Source organism: Mirounga angustirostris, unplaced genomic scaffold, assembly GCF_029215605.1.
Source record: "Mirounga angustirostris isolate CCGP_5_RB_7025 unplaced genomic scaffold, mMirAng1.0.hap1 SCAF_4, whole genome shotgun sequence".
In the NCBI taxonomy this organism is placed as follows: domain Eukaryota; kingdom Metazoa; phylum Chordata; class Mammalia; order Carnivora; family Phocidae; genus Mirounga; species Mirounga angustirostris.
The window spans coordinates 141,976,822-141,998,039 of record NW_026991712.1 but is presented as its reverse complement, the minus strand read 5'-3'; the positions used below and the strand labels follow the sequence as shown (position 1 = coordinate 141,998,039).

Genomic DNA, 21,218 nt, shown 5'->3' with positions numbered 1-21,218 from the left:
AATAGGCCAATAACCAGTAATGAGATTGAAGCTGTGATCAAAAACCTCCCAAAAAACAAGAGTCCAGGGCCTGATGGATTCCCTGGGGAATTCAACAAACATTCAGAGAAGAAATAATACCTATTCTCCTGAAGGTGTTTCAAAAAATAGAAACAGAAGGAAAGCTTCCAGACTCATTCTATGAGGCTAGCGTTACCTTAATCCCCAAACCAGGCAAAGACCCCATCAAAAAGGAGAATTTCAGACCAATATCCCTGATGAATATGGATTCCAAAATTCTCAACAAAATCCTAGCTAATAGTATCCAACAATACATTAAAAGGATCATCCACCATGACCAAATGGGATTTATTCCCATGATGCAAGGGTGGTTCAACATTTGAAAATCAATCAACGTGATAGAACACATTAATAAGAGGAGAGAGAAGAACCATATGGTCCTCTCAACTGATGCAGAAAAAGCATTTGACAAAATACAGCATCCTTTCCTGATTTAAAACTCTTCAGAGTATTGGGATAGAGGGAACATTCCTCAAGTTCATAAAATCCATCTATGAAAAACCCACAGTGAATATCATCCTCAATGGGGAAAAGCTGAGAGCCTTTCCCTTAAGATCAGGAACACGTCAAGGATGCCCACTCTCACCACTATTGTTCAACATAGTACTAGAAGTCCTAGCAACAGCAATCAGACAACAAAAAGAAATAAAAGGTATTCAAATTGGCAAAGAAGAAGTCAAACTCTCTCTTTTTGCAGATGACATGATACTTTATGTGGAAAACCCAAAAGACTCCACCCCCAAATTACTAGAACTCATCCAGCAATTCAATAATGTGGCAGGATACAAAATCAATGCACAGAAATCAGTTGTTTTCTTATACACTAACAATGCAACTGTAGAAAGAGAAATTAGAGAAACAATTCCATTTACATTAGCACCAAAAATCCTAAGATACCTTGGAATAAACCTAACCATCACAGTTTTAAATAGGGTGGTTAATATATGTCTCAGGGAAGGGCCTTGGAGAAAAGACCCAGGGAGTGACCCAGATGACTACCTGGGGTGTGATCACTCTAAGAAGAGGGCATCTGGCTTAAAAGGCTCTGCGTGATCTGGTTCCCATTAAGGAAAACAGGGCATCAGAACTGCTTGCTCTCCTCCTGGATGACTTTAGCAATCCAATGACGTAGGGATTTAAGCTACACTTTATTTGGCCCTCAAAGTTTAAATAGAGCCCAGTGAGGGGTCAAGTCTGATAATGTCTTAAAGCCCATGTAGCTCCATATCTCCATTACCAGGTATTTAAACACCTGTATGTGGCAGGCAGTGACTTTAGTGCTGGGAACACCTCCTCAGTAAACCAACAGATGGGCTCTCTGATTCTTAAGGAGTTGACGTCCCTTAGGGATGAGAGGAGATAGATATTTTAAGAAAATTAACAACCTCATTACAAATTGCGATGATGGAAGAAAACACAGAAGAGCCCTAGGTAGAGAGTGGCAGGGCAGGAACCACTTTATGCTGGTGAAAGAGGAAGGCTCTGAGAAGAGGACATGGAAGCTGGTGCAGCTGTGTGTGGGTGGCACTGGCCCTCTGTGCACACGTGTGGCTCCTTGGGGCACTTGGGAAAAGTGTAGGGTTCTTACAGCTTTCCTCAAGACCTAACAAATCCATTTGCACAGATCCAAAACCATCTCTGAGCAGCACTGCTCCAGACAGCCAAAAGGTGGAAACAACCCAAATATCCATCATTGTTTTGTTGGAAATTGAATGTGGAATAAACAAGGAATGGAATATTATCTGGAATCTTGTCATGCTGCAATGTGGATGAACGTTGAAAACGTGATGCTCAGTAAAGACGATGCCACCATGAAAGACCACATGTGGCATGATTCCATTTATGTGAGATGTTCAGAATAGGCAAATTTATACATAGAGACAAAAAGGAGGTTAATGGCTGCGAAAGGCTGGAGGCGACAGGAAGTGAGTACTAATAGATACAGGGTTTCCATTTAGGATAAGAAAAAGTTCTGAAAGTAGATGGTGGTGATGCGTGCGCAACATTGTGAATGTACTTAAGGTCACCGGACTGTATACTTCTGAATGGTTAAAAATGTACATTTTATGTTATGTATACTTTGCCACAATAAAAGTATATGAAAGAAAGGGTCTCAAAAGCAGATGTGTCTGCAACAACTGTTTAACTCCCCAGTTTACCTGACTTCTTATACTTCAAGTCACACACGTGGAAGGCAGAGGATAGCAGCAGAAGTGGGCAGGCCACTTTTTCTGTCCCTCCCAAACCACTTCCTCTGTCTTGTGTATTTGAAATTACAAAAAATAGCATGGTCCACCCCCCACCCAACTCTCATGAAAAACATGTGTACAGGGTAAAACTGTACCACGCTGGAGTTGCACCATAAATAGTGAAAGCCAGAGGAGAGAGAACATTCACAGCTGCTTATGCTTCATGTCTTTCGTGGGCACTCAGAAGTCTCCCCTGGGTCTCACTGGTTTTGTTCTTATTGGACTGATTTATTTTTTCAGAATGTGTGCTTCTAATTGTTAATTTTAAGGTCAACATCTTTTCTGACTGGTACCAGAAGTGTTTAACAAGGATGACTAAACCGTTCCTTGTTTCCGACTTTCATTTTCCAGCGTGTGTCAGAAAATACGCCGGCAGGAGATCAAACACCCAGGTTGAGCGCTTTGAAGTTGATGTCATGATAGATGTTGTAGAGGCAAAGACCCAACACGTTCTTCCAAGAAGCTAGAACAGGAGCAGGCAAGAATATTAACCCTTTAGAGACTGGACAGTGATGTCTCATTGATACACAATGTTCCCAGGCACCAGTTCTATCTTTTTTATGCGCCAGTGTGGAACTGTGGGGAAAGCGGAGGCTTTGGAGTCGGGTAAGGGTTTCAAATCCCAGTTTATCAACTCGGCTAGCTGTTGGACAATGGGCAACAACTAAATTTCATTGAACTACAAATCCCTTATCTGTAAAATGGGGAGGGTTGTTAAAAGAAGTGAAAAGTATATATCAAAAGCAACCAGCACCGCATAATAGCTCATAGAAAATACTCAATAAAAAGAAATTAAGTGACCATAGTAATAATCAGAAGCTGCTCTTCAGTGAAGAAAGTGAACAGATGTTTGAGGTGGCAATTCACCAGTATAGACCAGCTCTAGCCAAATCAATTTTCTTAATAGATATAGGCCTATTCAGATTATGTATGTCTTCTTGTGTGAGTTTTGGCAAATTGTGTCATTCAAGTTACTGGTCCATTTCATGTAGGTTATCAAATTTGTGGGCATAGAATTGTTCTTAATATCACTTCAATATCTTTTCAATGTACATGAGATTGTAGTAATTAATGTCCTTCTCCTAAGATGGACTGTTCATTTATAGATTGGGGAAGATAGAGAAGGAATATTTTGGGGGGATATCAAACCCCAAGTTTTGGACTGGTTAAATCTGAGATACCAATAAAACAGTTAAATGGAGAAGTTGAGAAGGAGTTGGATAAACAAGATGTACTTTAGTGTGTCCTATAAGCTAATTGTATGAAGGAAGAGGGAGGGAGGAACTATATTAAATGCTGCTAGTAGAGCAAATTAATGTGGATAAGATTTCATTTTTCAATTTATCATTTAATCTTTCAAAATAGTGATCTGGAATTGTTGATATTTTGACAAAAACAGTTTTAATGGAGCTATGGCTCAAAAATTTGATTAGGAAGGATTCAAGACAAAGTGAGAAGAGAGAAATTGGAGAATTAAGAAAAGTGAACTCTTTAGAGGAGTGAATTAGACTGAGTCTTCTGAGAAGCAAACTCCAAGATGGGATTAAATGTACAAATATTCTATTAGGGAACATACCTATGTTAGAGAAAATGGTGGGGAGTTAAAACAAAACAAAACAAAACAAAACAAAACAAAACAAAAACCAGGCATAGTCCTGTGACACAAGTCTGACCCTGCATGAAGGAAAAAGGGGTGGAAGGTTGGGGGGACACATCAGACTGCCATGCAGCTTAAAGACATTTCCATGGGTTATCAGAGGCCTTGAGCCAAAGTCCGCCATCTGAGGTGTCCCATTTATTGGACTAAATGTACCTCCTTTGGTGTCACACTGCACTCAGTCACTGACTAAGAGTAACTGTGGGAACATGATCTTCATGCAAATGTAGAGGTAGATTTCAAAGCATAGCAATTGAGCTCTTAGTTACACTCCCTGTAGTTGGAGGCCACCAGATGCATTTTAATGGCTGCCAGAAGTATTATTTTCTGAAAAAGGGTAGATGAAATATTGTGGTGCATGGAGAAAAACCTTCTCTTTATAAAATGGGAAAATTTGCATGTCTATATGATCATGAAAATTGAGGATATAGGAAATAAAGTGGAGAATTGCTGGAGCTACATTCTTGAGGAGGTGTCAGGGATCTTGTAAGAGTGGAAGGGTTGAGGTGTCCATGGGGGTGTAAAGAGTTCGGGCATTAAAACAGAAGGTAAAGAAGAAACAGGTGAATATATTTTGGGTTGTGAGCTTGTAAGTCATCTTCTGATTACTTCTTTCTTTTGATGGAAATAGTAAGCAAGGTCTTGAGAAAGGATGGGAGTAGGTGTAGTGGTTTGAGGAGAAAAATAAAAATAGATGGAATAGTCATGTAACAGAGTAGGAGAGTGGGTGAAATTAGCATAATTACCAAGCAACCTTAAAGTTCTGCTTGAGTTTAATAATTATGAATTTAAAATGAGAGCAATCATTAGGGTTTTGCTTTTTTCTTTAACCAATTCTGCTGTGAGGACTTCAGAGAGTAAGTAGAGCATTGTATTTAACTGAGATTGGTATTAATTGGTAACAGATGATGACTACACTTATCATGGTGAGTATTGGGTACTCTATAGAATTGTTGAACCAAAATGTTGTACACCTGAAACTAATAAAACATTATATGTTAATTATACTTCAATAGTTAAAAAAAGTAAATTTAAAAATTTCCAATTGTATAGTGTTTTAAATTATCTTTCTGTGAGTAACTTTCCACTGTATTAGTTATATTGTGGTCAGAGAATATGGTCTATATGGTGACAAATAACTTGAAATTGGTTGAGACTTGTTTCATGACATAGGACATGATTTTTCAAAAAGGGTCTAAGTATGCTTAAACAGGTTGTGTGTTCTCCAACATTGATGCAACACTGTTCACTTATGTGTTCATTAGACCAAACTTGTTAGTTGTGTTGTTCAAAGTTTCTATATCTTTACTGATTTTTGTGCTTAATTTTATTTTTTTAAGGATTTATTTATTTATTTGAGAGAGAGAGAGCATGAGCAGGAGGGGCAGAGGGAGAGGGAGAGAGAATCCCAAGCAGACTTTGTGCTGAGTGAGGATCCTCACAACCCTGAGATCAGGACCTGAGCTGAAACCAAGAGTTGGATACTAAACTGGCTGCACTACCCAGGTGCCCCTTAGTGCTTATTTTAGACAGATAATTATTTTAGGTATTCTAATTGGTCTTTGGTTTATCCATTTTTACCTGAGGTTTCACTTCTTTTTGCCTTATATATTTTTGAGGTCCTCTTTTGAAGTGTATACAGATTTAAAATCATTAAAATTACAAGAGATTTGTGATATTTTACTATTATATGATAATCTTTTGTAGTTTAAAAAAGTGCTTTTGGGGCACCTGGGTGGCAGAGTTGGTTAAGTGTCCAACTCTTGATCTCATCTCAGGTCTTGATCTCAGGGTTGTGAGTTCAAGCCCCATGTTGCACTCTACACTAGGTGTAGAGCCTACTTAAAAAAAAAAAAAAAAAAGCTTTTGGCTTTCACATCAATTTTATCTAATTTTGGCATAACTGTTGTAAATTTCTTTTGGATAGCATTTGCCTGAGAAATCTCATTCCTTCCATTGCATTTTAATATTTTGTTGTTCTGGGGGTGCCTGGGTGGCTCAGTTGGTTAAGCGACTGCCTTCGGCTCAGGTCATGATCCTGGAGTCCCGGGATCGAGTCCCACATCGGGCTCCCTGCTCGGCAGGGTATCTGCTTCTCCCTCTGACCCTCCTCCCTCTCATGCTCTCTGTCTCTCATTCTCTCTGTCTCAAATAAATAAAATCTTTAAAAAAAAAAAATATTTTGTTGTTCTGATGGCTTTACTTACATTACTTACAAGTGACAAATATTAGTATTTTTAAAAAATTGAAACTAAAGAATTTTACTTAGGGGTTTTAATCTAGCCATATTTGTAATTACTGATATATTTGGATTTATTTTTAACATCTTTCTGGTGCTTTTTGTTAATTTTATTTTTTCTATGTCTTCACCTTTCTTTCTTCTTTTGGATGAAATTTTTAGAACTCTCATATCATTTTCCTCCTTTTAGTGATTTTAAAGTGATATACTCTTTATTTTTTTCTGGTCAACCCTGAAACTTAAGTATTTATGCTTAAAGTCTAAATTATCTTTCCTCTCCCCTAGAATAATATAAACATCTTTAAATAGTCTAATTCTAATGGCTTACCAGCTAGCTTACATGGTGTCTTTTATAATATTTTAGCTTCAACTAGTTTTATTTTATTTATTTTTTTTAAGATTTTGTTTTTTTGTTTGAGAGAGAGAGAGAAAGCATGCACAAGTAGGGGGAGTGGCAGAGAGGGAGGGAGAAGCAGACTTCCCACCAAGCAGGGGGCCCAATGAGGGGCTTGATCCCAGGACCCTGGGACCATGACCCAAGTTGAAGGCAGACGCTTAACCGACTGAACCAGCCAGATGCCCCCAACTAGTTTTATTTTAAACGTATGAGTTGAAAATTATTTTTTATGTTTTTGTAGAGTAAATGTTTCTATTTCCACATGTTAACCGTATTATTTGTTCAATATTCCTTCTGTGTCTCCAACGTTTCTTGTTGGGCTGTTATTTTTTGCCTGGAACACATCTTTTATAGTTCTCTTTACTGAGGGTCTGTTGATGGTAAACTTACTCAGTTTTGTTTACCTAAGAATCTATTTTCCCCTGTAATCTTGAAAAAGAGTTTCACTCTATATACACTAACATTCTAGCTATTTTCTAAAAGCACTCTATGTATATTTTCTCTCTCTTTTTAAGTTTCTGTTATGGTCATTAAGAAGTTAAGTGTCAGTCTAATTATTGTTCCCTTGTAGATGAGTTTTCTTTCCTCTTTATTTGCTCTTAAGATTGGTCTTTGATATTCTTTTGTATTACTATGATATATCCAGGTGTAGATTTGTTTTATTTATCCAGCTTGGGATTCACTGGACTGCTGTCATCAAGGTTGAAAAATTCTTAGTGATTGTCTCTTCAAATATGCTCTCTTCTCCATTTTTTAAGTCATCTTTTGACAGAACTATAATTAGAAACATATTAGACCTCCCCATTTTATTCTTTAGGGCTCAAAAACTCTTTTATATTGTCCCCATCTTAGTGTGCATTTCATTGTGGGTAGTTTCATTAGATGCTTCTCCCATTCATTCAGTCTTCAGCTATCTTATCTGATACCTAATGCCCGGGAGAGGGGCAGAGGAAGAGAGAATCTCCAGCAGTCTCCCCACTGAGTGCAGAGCCTGATGCCAGGCTTGATCTCATGACCCTAAGATCATAACCTGAGCTGAAATCAAGAATCAGATGGCTAACTGACTGAGCCATCCAAGTGCCCCTCCTCTTTCATTTCATCAAACTTTGAATATACTTTATGTATATAGTCTTTGGGAGTCTATTTATGTTGTGGATGTTTTCTCATAACTCACCCATGGAGGTTTTGCTTTGTTATTTGTATGCTTTGTGCTATGTGTAGTTTATGCATTTTTACTGTGAAATTATATTTGAAATTACTTTACTATGAAATTTGTTACTGGGGCTTCTGTAGGACGTAGATTAAGGGTGTATTTTTCAAGAGTGAATTGTGTTTGTGTATTTTAAGTGCTGGTAAGTGCTCTTGACCCAGAAAATCTTTATTTTTTAAAAAAATTTTTAAAAAGATTTATTTATTTGAGAGAGAAGGGGAGGGAGAGAGGGAGGAAGGGTGAGGGGCAAAGGGAGAGGGAGAGAAATCCTCAAGCAGACTCCCCTCTGAGCTTGGAGCCTGATGTGGGGCTTGATCCCGGGACCCTAAGATCATGACCTGAGCTGAAACCAAGAGTTGGACGCTTAACTGATTGAGCCACCCAGGTGCCTCCAGAAGACATTTAAATTAAATTTTTAGGTTGTTGTTTTAGGAATGATGACACTGTTTTTTACAGGCAAAAATTCACAGGGGAGATACTCTTTCTCCTTTCATTCCTATCCAATGCTGAAAGAGTTAACTTTCCATGTGGGGCATTTTTCCTTCCCGCCCCTTTTTTAGTTCACATTTTTGTTAATGATATAGTGATTTGGGAATCTCAACTCTTTGAGGGGTCTCTATTTCTACTTTCTACTTGTATTGGCCCTATGTTTCATAATCTCATTCTGGACAACTAGAAGGTTATAATAAATATTTGAATCTGTACATATACAAAGGGCAGTTACCTTTTAAAGTGTTTGCTTACCTGTCTGAATTCATGCTCTTATATCTCATAATTAAGAATTTTACCTATGTTCTTGTAAACTTAGTTCTGCATTTACAAATACCCTTTTCTTATTTGATCATTATTTCTAGGTATTTTACAGAAAGAAGGTAGGCAGCATTTTCAATGAACCTTATTTACAGAAAAAAATCAGAAATTTTGTTTCTTGAATCTAATTGTAAAGCCATGTATTGCCCTAGAAAATAGTCACTTTCATCCAGAACTTAAAAACTTATTACACAAATAACCATTTGCAGTAATTTCCCCTGTACTTTTAAGACATTTGTCTCCATTTCATTCCTAATTTTTTATGTTTTGTTTTCTCCCATTTATTTTTCTTAGATATACTAATGGCCAATTTATTTCATCAAAGGAACTCTCTGCTTGGATTTATTCAGCAATTAGACTGCTTAATCTATTTTGTAAGTCTTAGTTAAGTATATAATTAATATATTTTAATTTACTTAGAATTTGTGAATTTTTCTCTTAGTCCGTTTTGGCAAAGTTATATACATTTCAGTATCAGTGTTTTCATTTTGTAATTTTCCAGATATTTCTAGGTATTTTCTAGATATCCTCCTTTGTGACATGCAAATTAAAGAGACCATGTATGCATTTCTCAATGAATTTTTTTTGTGTCTGCTTTATTTGCTTTTAGTATTGTTGCACTTTTGCCAGAAAATATAGTATGTGATAGTCTTATTTTCTGAGTTTTATGGAGGTTTTTAAATTTTTCTAATATATGATCATTGTTGAAACTATTCCATGGATCCTTAAAAAGAATGTGTATTTTATTTACAGATGATAAAGTTTGATTTAGCTCTATTTTTATTTATTTATATATCTATTTCTCTAGCTTTGCTTACATCTACCTATTATTCCAAATTACTTTTCTATTATTTGAGTGCTCCGTGCCCACAAATTTTTAGCTATTTCACCTGCATTTTCATGGGTTTTGCTCCATATACTTTAGTTCTGTTTATTTCAGTTCTTTAAAAGTCACTAGTTATAGTCTTATATGACATATTTTTAGTAAACCTCCTTGTTTAGGACATTTAATCAATTTTACCTTGATTCCGAGTCTGTCTAATAATAATTATAATGTATTCTTTCTTTTTTTGATTAGTCAAGCTTTTCCCCTGCCCTTCCTTCTTGTGTTAGGCATATCAGTTTTTATTTGATTTAATATCAACATTTAAAATATAATTTGCTTATTTATTCTATTGTAATTACTAATTATTGTTTTAACAAAATTATTGTGGTTTTACATCTGTCTGTTGCATTTTCTCTTCTTTTTTAGGATATGTCCTTTTGCCTTCCCTTAAAAGCATCTTTAGTACAGTTTGAGAATTTTTTAAAAAAAGATTTATTATTTTAGAGGAGGCAGGGGTGGAGTAGAGGGAGAGGGAGAGAAAGTCCCACGGAGACTGTGCTGAGCACAGGGCCTGACGTGGGGTTTGATCGCACAACCCTGAGATCAACACCTGAGCTGAAACCAAGAGTTGGTTGTTTAACTGCCTGGGCCACCTAGGTGCTCCTTCAGTCTGAGAATTTTGTCATTGTTTTACCCATCTAGAAATTTGAAAGGTGTACAGTTTGTTTTTAGCTCCATTCATAGTTATGTTTGTAATTTTAAGTAACTTACTCACATTTATATTCCATAACATATGCTATATTGTGAAAATCTATTCCAACAGAATTCTATCAACTCTCTTGTGAAAGATGAAGACAAATTACATAGTTTCACCTTTATCAATTCCTGCTCTTTTACTCTATTTTTTGTTTTTGTTTGTATTACTATATATTTTATACCATTCTATTATAGTTAACCTATTGTTATTTTCATATTTATATATTTTTAATTTGCAAGTCATGGTTTTGTAACTATAACTATCATTATTTAGACTTACTTCTGGGCTGCATGTGTCTTTTCATACTCAACTTCCCCACTTTTGACCACTGAATTTTGATATCTTTCTCCTTTGCATGCAGTATATCTTTAAATAGGCTTTTAAGAAAAGGCATATGAATAATATATCTCCAAAAACCTTACCAAGGAGAATATTAAATTTCTGATGAGTGTGATAGAAACACCACAAAATAATAGTGGCTTGAATAAGGTAGAAGTTTCTTTCTTTTTTCTGTAAATCATAACAGGCCTATAAAACGGCATGTTACGATAAAGTAAGAATTGCCTGCCGCTGTGCTTTGCACATATTATTTCATTTAATCTTCACAAAAACCCCTGAGGTGGCATTGAGGCTTCTCTATTCTAAAGACTGAAAATTACAGTTCAGAGGGCAAAAATCTGTGGCCCATTACTAGTAGGTGACAGACCTGGAGGGTGCGGTTGGCACCACCTACTCCTCCTCCTGTCTTCACGTCAGCATACTGCCTCTGAGCAATTATGTGGCATAATGGAGGTAAGGATAAAGAGTATAGGGACAGAGCTGAAATATCAATGAATTCTTCCTGGGAACAGTCTTCTAGGGAAGCAGCAGACAACAGTGGTGTTTGAGAACATCTTTGAATAATTAATGCACGTTTTCAGGTGAGCAGGAAATGAGAAAACCTTCTAGGCTAAGAAGACAACAGGAGCAAAAGCTATGGTAGCTTTTGTTCCTTAAAGAAATGACTTAAAACTTTCTGTTCATTTCTATTACTTTTTAAAGATTTATTTATTTATTTGAGAGAGAGAGAGAGAGTGCACACATGTACATGAGTGGGGGGAGGGGTAGAGGGAGATAATCTCAAGCAAAGCCCAGGCTGAGTGGGGAGCCCTATGTGGGGCTTGCCTTGAGGCTCACCATGGGGCTCACCGTGGGGCTCAATTCCATGACTCATGAGATCATGACCTGAGTTGAAACCAAAAGTTGGAAGCTCAACCAACTGAGCCAGCCAGGCACCGCTAAACTTTCTGTTCATTTCTAAACACAAACTAGGTGCTTAATAAACTCTTATTGGCTTAATTTATATAGTCATTCTCTTTGTCTTATGCAGCAGACATGCTCTTGGCCTCTCTAATATGGTCTTCCCCTTTCTCCTTAATAAGAAAACCTGAGTTTTATTAGAGGCAGCATGCCCCCAGCCAGAAGACTGTGGTTCCTAGCCTCCCTTGCAGCTTGAGGACATAAACACAAATTGTAGGGAGGACTTCTGGAAAGTTCCAAAAGAGATGGATAGACAGCTTTTCCCTTTTTGCCCTTTATTCATATGTTCTGATTCCTTCTTAGAATCATGTAGTCACAGTCATGGGTCTGGTGGCTGAGACCATAGGTCAGCCTTGAGGATGGAAACCACATGATAGAGATGATAAAACTGGAGAGCAGAAAGATCCTGAGTCCCTGACTACAGTGTGAGGTTACCATGCCAATTCTGAATGTCTATTTAGAGATATTTTATGCAAAAAATAAAATTCCATCTTGTTTTGGCTATTGTTATTTCTATCCTCTGCTATTGCAGCCAAATACAATTCCTGAGTGATGTATCCCAAATTCAGTATCAATTCCAGGAGGGTAGATGACTGGGGCACTTATGAATACTTATGGTTAGAAATTACTACTTGGAAAATGTACAGAAATATTGAGAAAATTTCCCAGCTGGACCCCATTCCCAAGGTGGATCTCAAAGACAGTTTTATATCAACTATATAACCTGGAAGAATTCCAGAAGCCTTTCAGGAAGAGAAAGTGGGGATGCTGTTGCCGCTGAGATTGCTATAGTTGAGTGGAAACTGAAAGGCCGGAATGATGACCTTTCAAGAAGAACAAATGTTATTAAATAATGGATTTTGTCCCACCTCCTACAACAGTCAAGAGCAAAAGGATGAAAAGGGAATCCTATTCTTCTATTAATAACTCTGAGAGTCAGCCTCATGCTGACAAAGCAGAAAGCAACTGTAAAATTAGCAATTTTGCTTGCAAATTAGCCCCTTGCAAAGCCATAAAAAGAGAAAAGGAATTAAGAAAAAAATTCTATTAATGGAGTCAAGGATGGAAAAACCAAGAGCGACAGGGCATAAATACCCAGAAAACTGATTTTAAGGAAGATATTACCCAGGTTTTAAATAGCTGCTTATAGCGGTGTATGAAGAAAGTGTTAATTTATAGCCCTTGGATCAGTGGCCTTTCTTAATGGCTCCTTGGAGCAAATCTATCAGAACATGAAGAGCAAAGCTTAGGTTGATGTTAATGAAAACTACCCTAGCCACCCCTATCTGAGATATTACTATTCCACTTTAGAATGAAAGGTAATGCAGGAGGTGGAAAGATGTTAAATTCCAGAGGCAGACAAAGTTAGGTTTGAACCTTGAGAAAGTCTTTTCACCGTCCTGGGTTGCTGTTTTGTCTTCTATCAAAGCAGAGTGTGACTATGCACTATTGTGTTAGTAGAATTAAATTAAGTAACATGCAAAGAATTTGGTCCCTAGGAGGTTGTTAGCAAATGTTAATCCCTTTCTACCTTCTCTTCCTCATCAGAGGGTCAGAAACATCAAACCTGGCAAACCCATGCCAAGCACTTAAATTGAGCTCTGTGAAGTTCTCCCCATAAGAAGATCAGTCCTTACAGGGAAGCTGAACACATTTTCATAATTTATGACTGGTCTCAGGCAACAGGCACCCATTTGCAATTTTATGAAAATGAAAAATCAATATTCAATAGTAGGAAATAATTGGAAGAAAGGAACAGAGACTTCTTTAACAATAAAAAGGCAGGGGGCTCCATTTCCAACAAGAAACATACCCAGGAGGAGAAATTTGAAATTGGTGCAATTTGCTTCATTATAGCATTGGCAGTTTTCACAGCAATAGTCTAATCATAGTCTAATCATCTAATGTCATCCAAGAGGAGGTGAGAGGAGTTTAGGGCTCTGCTGGAGGGCGTGGGTGAGTCTCCTCCTGCTTTTTTGGTTCAAGAGGGTATTTTATATCTGAAACACACATTTTCCCTCTTAGGGCTAAAAAATGGCAAAATGTAGACAAAGCAATTAAATCCACAAATGCACATGGAAGGCAAACACTGTTTGAAGGTGGATAAATTATTGAAAAAACATTTAAAAAACATCTTCTCCTAGTTAAAGGCTGTAGCTTATAAGACAGGACAAATGTGTAAAACTCCATCAGAACTAGTACCATGAGTCAGAGTCACCTCCAAATATTGTAATGTAAGCCCAGAATCCTTCACCTCCCAGTTCTTCATATCTTACTGAAGGTCACAGGATCTGGTTTAGGTGGGAGTCTTAGAAATAATTGAAATTGCTCAACAACATTACCACTGAGTGGTCTTTCTACTTCTGTTTGAGCACCTCCAGCAATAGAGAAGTACATTCTTCCAGAGACGGGTTTAGTCTAGTTTAACACAAATGAGTTGAGATGCTCTAATTGCTAGGTAATTGTTTATGTACAGGATCTCCATTAATTTCCTTTGGCTGCCATAACAGAGTACCACAAATTAGGTGGCTTAAAACAATAAAACATTCATTGTGTTATTGTTTTGAAGGCACAAAGTTTGAAATGAAAGTGTTTGTAGGGCCATGTTCCTTCTGAAACCTGTAAGGGAGAATGCTTCCTTGTTCCTAGCTTCTTTCTTCTGCATTGCTATAACCCTCTGCAAGAATTTTTTGTATATGTAATATCCTGCACATATGTTTGTGTTGACTTAATCCCTTGCATAATTTTTAACTCTAAGTGCAACAAGTCTCCTTAAAAAAGAAAAAAAAAAGAAAAAAAAAAAAGAGGACTGGATTGCAGCTGAGGACCCTCATGGCAAGGTCAAGATTGGGACCATGAGCTGTATTCCTTTCAAGATTGGGCAGCCCAAGAAACAGATTGTCCCCACAACAGTGGAGAGAAACTTTGAAAGGGTATATGGAAAACTCCAGCATCTGGAAGAGCTGAGCAAGAGGCTGCAGAAGGGCATGAAGTGTGAGATATCCTTGGATTTATTCTCCATTCCCCTCTGCGAGCAAGACCAGGATTTCCTGAATTTGGTGACAGCCCTGGACTTGGCCATGAAGTAGATGGATGCCCTTCACCAAGGAAAGGAGAACCAGATCCAAAAGACTGTGATTAAACCCTTACAAAAGTTTGGCAGTGTCTTCCCTAGCCTTACATGGTGGTGAAACGGCAGAACAGTCCTTGTAGGACTGTAGGAGATTGCAGGCCAAGGTGGAAAAATACAAGAAAAAGGAGAGGTCAGGGTCAGTGCTGGCCAAACTCCCCCACGCCCAAGCAGAGCCTTGGACTGCATGGGATGACTCTGAAGCCAAGAACAAGCAGCTCCTGCATAAGATACTGTGGTTCTACAATAGTCAGTACATTAATTCCAGCTCAGCTCTAAGTCCCTGATTTAAGTACAGGTGGTATGATAGTCTGAAATGCATAAGCTCTTTGGAGACTTGACCCAACAGCTTGGCCAGCCTGGACACCTGGACAAGCAGCATGAGTGGGAGAATGAGGCCAAACTGAGTGAGCTCAGAGCCCCCCTCTATTGTGGCTGATGACTGAATCCCTGTCCCCCTTGGGAGACTCCTGGGACACAAGTCAGTCTCTCAAGTCTTTTCAAGCTTAGGCTCAGGTGTCAGCTCAGCAAAAAACCCCCCGCCATAGGAGAAGTATGGCAGCCCATAGACTAGGGATAGAGGCAGCTCCCACTCTACCTCAGCAGCCCTTTGCAATGAGCCTGGCACCAGAAGCCCCAAGCAGGTAGCTCTCTCCCCACCGAAGAGCAAGGGCCTATAGACCCAGGTAAGCAGTATAGTAAACCCCCAGGGGCTTTCTTATTTCCAAAGGACTGCCCAAAGTGCATCCTGGCCTAGGGCCAATAGCAAGCTTCCAGCCTTCAGAGGGCATGGGCTTTGTCAGCTCATTTGAAGTCTAGCCTTGCTTGCATAGTTAAGATTACATCTACCTCCAAAAGACCCATCCTGGGGAGCCCACTGACCCTCATTTCCTTTCCACTTCAAAGACTTTTTTTTTCCTGGAAGAAGCCCTGCTCTCCCAGAATGTGTGAATCTGGGACGTTGGCCTGCCCTGGGGAGTGTTAGAACGATGGTCCTCCAGCCTGGACAGGTCCCTCACTTCAGCCTCCCAGCATGACAAAGGCTGGTTCAGCCGACTTCTATCCATTAGGTCAAGGGCATGGAAGAACCCCACAGTTATACTTTCCCCAGGTAACTAGAACTCAACTCAGGTCAATGTCCTACCACACAAAACGTTACAGATCCCTTCATAGGGCTCAAAGCCAGAACAGTGGGTTTTGCGCTAGCAGTTGGGCTGGGGCAGAAAGAGAACAGTAGCCCGAGGCTGCTTTTCATGGGGAAGCCTCCGGGAGCAGGTAGAGATGGTCTCCTGGGACAAATTCCAGACACCTTGCAGCTGCCGGGAGAAAGAACTGTCCCGAGGGTGTGCAATGCAGTGGTACGTTTGGGTTGCTGAATGGTAGCTAGCACCCTTTAACCATGGTCTCTTGAAATCCGAGTGGCGTAGGATGCAGTCCGTGGTCACATATGGGGACTTGGTACAAGATGTTGACTCCCTGAAGTCTGCGTTCTAAGAAACCGGACACCTACGCGTTAGCTGCGAGTGATTCCTCCAGCTTTGCACTCTTCCCCCATTGACTGTCAGAGTCTTCCCCAGGCCCTGTATCACTACCCAAGGACTCATAAACACTAGTGCTAAGTAACAAGCTCTCTGTACGGTTTGTCTTTTCAGAGAAATCCTAGAAGATCAGCAGCTTGGAAAACCATGATAGCCACGGAGTTGATGTCTGTTTCTATGTTCGTTTCCTTCGTTTTATTGTCCATGCAGATCATATATTCTCTTGGAAACTAGCAGGAACCCTAAAAGCCTTTCAGAATAATATATTTCCTCCTGTTCTTTTGGGCTAACCTACTTCAAAACCCTTGTGTGTTTTATCCTGGATTTGCTGAGGTTTAATATGTTACACTTGATTTGTTTATCCACATATGGTTGTGAATTGAAGTATATTCAATATTGAAAAGGATGACTTCTTACTGGCAGTAGCTGTCAATGAGGATGTGTTTTCAGAATCTAAGCAGCAGAAACCTTCTAGAGCAAGTTCTCAACCAGTGGCAACCTTGCCACTCCCAATCCAGGGGAAAGTGGCAATGTCTGGAGGTATTTGGGGGGTTCAGACTGCTTTGTGTATAGGGTGCTATTGGCTTTTATTGGGTAGAGGCAGAATGTGCTGCTAAACACAATCATAGGACACTCTCACACAAAGAATTACCTGGCCCAAATATCAACAGTATGAAGATTGAGAAACCCTGATGTAGAGGAATATTTTTCTCCTACAACCTTTAGACATCACTTCGGAAACTGTATGACCCATATTCCAGGCTCAGATCAACCTCTTATTAATTATTTTAACATGGTCAAGCAGCCTAATGATTTTGGACTTCAGCTTGCTTGTATATAAAATGAGGAAAGTGGCTTTTGGGAAAGAAATTGGAACATGTAGAGTTGCGAATTGTATTTTATGGTCAAAGGGAAAAAAAGTGTTTAATATTCAAAGATGCTTATTGAAGAATTATTTATAATACTGAATATTATAAAACAGTTTTGTTTAAATAGATGGCAGTTCATCTATTTCATAGAACATTATGAGGATCTTACAAAAACAGTTTTTATAATGAGGAAAATGCCTTTATTATAATGTTAAGAAAAAAGAGTAATGGAACTCATATTTGTATGTAAAATAGACCAGATGGAAATTTTTCACTTTGTTTCCTGAGTTGCCCTTCCATATTTCTTACTGTTGCACTTATCACAGTGACTAAGACTCACTCATTTATGTGTTTGTCTTCATGACCAGACTGTACTCCCTGGGGATGGTAGGGAGGGATCTTAGTCACCTCTCTATCCCCAATGTCCTGCGTATAACTAACTGTATGTATGGTCTCTCATGAGACAGTTAAGTGCTCCAGGCTTTGGTTTCCTCGTCTGAAAAATGCAGGCAAAACTATGCATGCCTCAGAGGTGCTGAGAGCAATAAATAGGCAATGTTGTAAAGATCATAGCACACTGTATCTGACACATAATAACCATTCAGTAAAACTAGTTATTCCTTGCATCCCTGCTCCACTAGTAACAAGACATGTAACCTTGGGAAAGTAAATTCAGGTCTGGTCAGGTCTTCTCTTTTTTTCTTCTCTGTTTTTCCCTCTGTAAATGCAAATGTGTACTAGACGATCTCAATTCTCCTTCCCATGTTCCAGATTCTTATATCTTTTGATTCTAAGGATTAAAGGCTTTAGGATTCAGGAGGCTTGTTGGAAGCCTAATCCTGTGCAGACTCCGTAGAGCTAAAATAGTGCCACCGACAATCATCAGGAGGGAGAGTGGTGGTGGGTGGGCTGGAGACCATGTGGTGTAGGGGAAAGAGCCCTGGTTGAGGTGTCAGGGAACTGGGACCTAACTCGGACACTGTGAGGCTCGGGCACATAGCATTTCTCCATGGCTTCTGACTTCCTCACCAGTAGCAGCAGAAAGAGATAGCTAGAAAATTCAGGGACTCTTCCAAATCTCACCTTGTGAGATGGTGTCCTATTCATGTGCTGCCAGGCATGCTCTTCTGAATTTGTTCTATGTGGTGGTTGCTGCCCAACCACGATGTGGCTGCCTTCCTCCCTCAATCTTTCTATGAGCCTAGGTTTTGATGTGTTCCCTTTTAGATGCTAGCTTATTAACCACTCTTTTTTTAGCTGGCCAGAAGTCCCAAAATAATGCAAGATATTTGTCTGAATATCTTAGGGTCTTTTCTATATCAGAACGACCATAATGAGACTCATGGGACTAACGGTACATTAAGAAAAAACTATCTGGTACTGAGAAACCAAAGGCAGTGGGGAAACCAGGAGCCCAGAGAGTTTGGAGAAATAACAGATGGGAAGCAATCTGAAAACAGATTAATAATGACAAATAAATCATTAAATCTTCCACTTATGCAGTGTTGCTCCAGAAAGAACAACAGATAAATAATGAAGACAAATTTAGACTCAGCATTTGAATCAAATTTATAACCAACAATAAAACTAACTACCTTTCAAGGTAGGGAGCCTCCAGCTGGAGAGTGGAAAGGTTTAATGCTGGAGAAGTTTCTTGCCTCTGATGAGAGAAGAGATGTAATGATCTCTAAATTCTTCTCAGCCCTGAAAAGGTGGCTCTGTCTGTGAATGAAGCTGTGGCTCGGAGAGGACCACTACCATGGAACAGCTTTCATAGCAGGTGCCAGGCACTGTGGGAGAAGCCTTGATGTTTTCACAGGGACCCTAAGGAGAGAACCTTAACAATTCCATTTTGCAGGTGAGAAAATTGTGACTCTGAGAGGGAGATTGTTTTTCCCAAGCTTGTAAGAGGCTTCAACTTTATATCTGAAGCGTCCTGAAGAAGCCAGAAATCAGCCGGTTCTCACTGTTTTGACTGCACTGGTTTGGGCTCCTCAACTCTTCCATAGAAGACCCAATTAAAGGGCAGGTTGCTAAATGCTCTGCACATAGAAGGGGAGAGGAGGAGGAAGGAGGTTGTCTGTGAGGAGAGCTTGTCTGGGAGCTCCCACCACCTGGAACCAGTCAACGCATCCTCTTGGAAGCTGGACTGCAGGCCCCGTGCCAACTTGTCAGTGGAGAAACTGGCCAGAAGAGAACTCACTCAGAGGCTGTCAGACACAAGGGCTGCCCACAGGTTACACTATGAAAGGGGCATCTTAGGAGCAGGGGCAATGACCAATCTCAGTGACTGGCAGGAAGGGAAGGAAGAGGGAGGGGACTGAAATGCACCATGTGTCTACTTGGTGCTCAACACTGTGTTGTGCTCAGCACTTTTTAAATATTTCCTCTTTTAATTCCTCTCTACAATCCTATTAAGTAGGTATTATTTCCTTCATTTTTACCAAATGAAGACACTGAGACCAAAAGAGTTTAAGCAAATTGCTTTACATTATTCAGCAGGTCTTGGATATTAAGCCAATCTTGTCTGACTCCAAATTCCACATTTTCTACCAAACAATGGTTTTCCAAATTCTGTTTGCTGGTGTTCCCTTTCATGTTTCACCATATCTGCATGCACTTGTACTTCTTCTCAACATTTTTCTGCAAACCACTCCTCTCCTTCCTAAATTTTACTTAATATGAATGCATTTTAAAAGGAAGATGCACGAGGCCATCGTATATGGAAAGCAATTTCACTTGCCATAAGTAGATGGTAATAACAAAAATAAATAAATGAAAACAAAATAGTGTTATTAAATTCTTGCTGTAGAGTCTTATGTCTGGAAGGCTCTGTGCCCAAGGCATACTTTCTTTCTGAAAAGTGAGGATTAGCTAACTGTTAGAGAGGTGCTGAAGTTATAGAGAACCAAAATAATGTTTTTCTCTTTGGTGTAATCAAACAGATTGAAAGATAATTGAGACTCTTGTGATGTGGTTCAAAGCTGTTTATGCCCTTTCTCTAGCCCACCCCACACCATCTCCAGGACCACAGCATTCCATGCTCACACTTTGGGAAGCTCAATCAGGATGGTGGTGATATTATTAGCTTCTGTTCTGAAGTCAAGCAAGTGCTCACGTTGAATACCGTCTCAAGTGAAACAACACAGATTACTAGACAGAAAGCAGAGAGAAGGATTCTGAAGATAAATAGATCCCCTTAAATGGTTTTCCCACTCCACGTCTTCAATCCAATGTATCATAATTAAAGGTTATGACAATCTTCTACTAAGAAACATGAAATGGTTTCTTGTGGCAGATATAAACAATTCTCAGATCCTTAGCCTGGCCTTTAAGGCCTTGCAAACTTCTGTTATGCCTCATCACCAGCATTATACTTAGGCCAAAGAGAGCCAAAATGAACCACTCATCATTTCTTTTATATGTCCTCAAAATGTCTTGCCCCCATAGTATTGCTAATCTGTTGCTATGTTTAGGGAAACTCTCCCTCTTCCCACTGCACATTGGCATGTATAGTATCCATGGGCAGAGAAAACCTGGAAAGATGAGAGAAAGAGCAGGTAGTATGTGAAGGTCTGCAAGATGTCTTGCATTTGGCAGTATGAAAGGTCTGAGAAGCTTCTGCCAGAATTGTTTCAGTTGTGTGTTAGGGAGGCTGGTGGATTGAAGATCAAATGGGAGTTGAATAATGGGAGGTAGCAAGAACACGTTGAGCTACAAGATGAAAAATGAAGTGTTGGATAGGAAGACACACAGGAGAGCTCCGAGCATGTTTTTAGGTGAGGTTTGGCTCCTTTTTGGCAGGAAGCAAAAAGTTAGGAAGAAGCTTAAGATGTAAATCTAGAGAATATGGGTGGGAACAGAATCAAGAAGAAACATGAAGGGCTTGGCCTTGCATGCAAGGATGGACACTTGGAGAAGCTCACAGTGAAGTGGTGACCTTTCTATAAATGGAATGGAATGAGCAGAGTGAATCCATAACACACGCTACCACTAAGTAGCTAGAGAGTCAGGATCTCTCTGGATTTCTGCCATTCAGTATATAATAGGAGAGTCAGCCTGCTAATAATTATGTGAAGTCACAGAACATTTAAGGTCGAAGTCCAGTCTTCTACCTTATGCTTGGATCCCCATCAGACAGAGATGAGGTCTACTCTCTTAACTTTAGTGGCAGGAG

The 21,218-nt window shown here is 39.3% G+C and overlaps 1 long non-coding RNA gene and 1 pseudogene across 1 annotated transcript in view; both read left to right on the top strand.

The window, feature by feature from the left end:
• The window catches only part of LOC123858345 (uncharacterized), a 230,154-nt gene that overhangs the window by 162,208 nt on the left and 46,728 nt on the right, over nt 1–21,218 (top strand). The window lies entirely within an intron of this gene.
• On the top strand, nt 14,360–15,080 carry LOC123858346 (bridging integrator 3-like; annotated as a pseudogene).